This window comes from Brassica oleracea, unplaced genomic scaffold, assembly GCF_000695525.1.
Source record: "Brassica oleracea var. oleracea cultivar TO1000 unplaced genomic scaffold, BOL UnpScaffold00758, whole genome shotgun sequence".
In the NCBI taxonomy this organism is placed as follows: domain Eukaryota; kingdom Viridiplantae; phylum Streptophyta; class Magnoliopsida; order Brassicales; family Brassicaceae; genus Brassica; species Brassica oleracea.
Window position 1 is genome coordinate 24,126 of NW_013617448.1, and position 1,291 is coordinate 25,416.

Genomic DNA, 1,291 nt, shown 5'->3' on the forward strand with positions numbered 1-1,291 from the left:
CTGTGTTCATTCAGTTAACCCCAACTCTGTTTTTCACACTCTTCTGTACAGTCTGGATACACATGTTAGGTATCTTGTGCGTCTGTCTCTCCATCTTCACATACAACCACGTATCATCAGTTTACAAGCAATGAATACACAACTCCATTGTTAGGAAAGAGATGGAATCCAGAGACAAAGTGGAGTGACACCCTGCTCCGAAACATTTATCCCAAGAGATTGGTAACATGCCTGCCTAGTCAAGACAGTGATCAAGATTAGAGGCAAAGTGGGGTAACACCCAGCTCCATCATGAGTATCTATCATTCCAGGCCTTGTTCACGATTGATTTCTTTGTTGAGTAACACATCTCTTTCATGAGGCTGCACACGAGTCTTATTTCTTGACCTTTTCGTGTGACACACGTTTATCCTTATGTAACACTCACCCTCTTATGTGTTTCCTCATTCAATCCAGGCAGTGATCAATACCTCAAATGTGAAATGGGGTAGCATCTCAGTTCAAGGTGAGTGCCCTTCACCAGTGAATCAGAAGAGAGAGTTAACCAGAGTCAGATAAACAAACTTACACAGCGGAACTTGTTGACTCAAGGTGTTAGTGGGGGAGTAGCATCGACGTACGGAGTCCATCGACTCTTCTTTTTACAGTGACTCTTCCCCCTTCTCCAGGTCTTAATCAGAGTTCCATGATTCCCAACGCCTTTCTAAGACCCAGAAAGGTGTTGTGATCCAATGGTTTGGTAAAGAGATCTGCAAGTTGTTTCTCAGTTGGGACATGCTCTAATATCACAATCCTCATTTCCACTAACTCTCGCACAAAGTGATGTCTGATATCCACGTGCTTAGTACGTGAATGCTGAACTGGATTTTTAGACAGATTTATAGCACTCATGTTATCACAATGAAGAAGCATAGGAGCAGAGGTGATACCGTAATCGACAAGCATTTGTCGCATCCAAAGGAGCTGCGTGCAACAACTTCCTAGTGCAATGTATTCAGCTTCTGCTGTGGATAGAGAGACACAGTTTTGTTTCTTGCTATGCCATGAGACCATGTTGTTTCCCAAGAAAAAGCAACCACCCGATGTGCTGTGTCTGTCATCTAAGCAACCTGCCCAATCAGCATCACAAAAACCTGCAAGATTCACATTAGTCTCAAATGTATAATGAAGACCAAAGTCAAGGGTGCCTTTCACGTATTTGATAATACGCTTTACTGCATTCATGTGAGACTCTTTTGGTTTAGCTTGATAGCGAGCACAAATCCCCACACTGAGGCATAGATCAGGACGA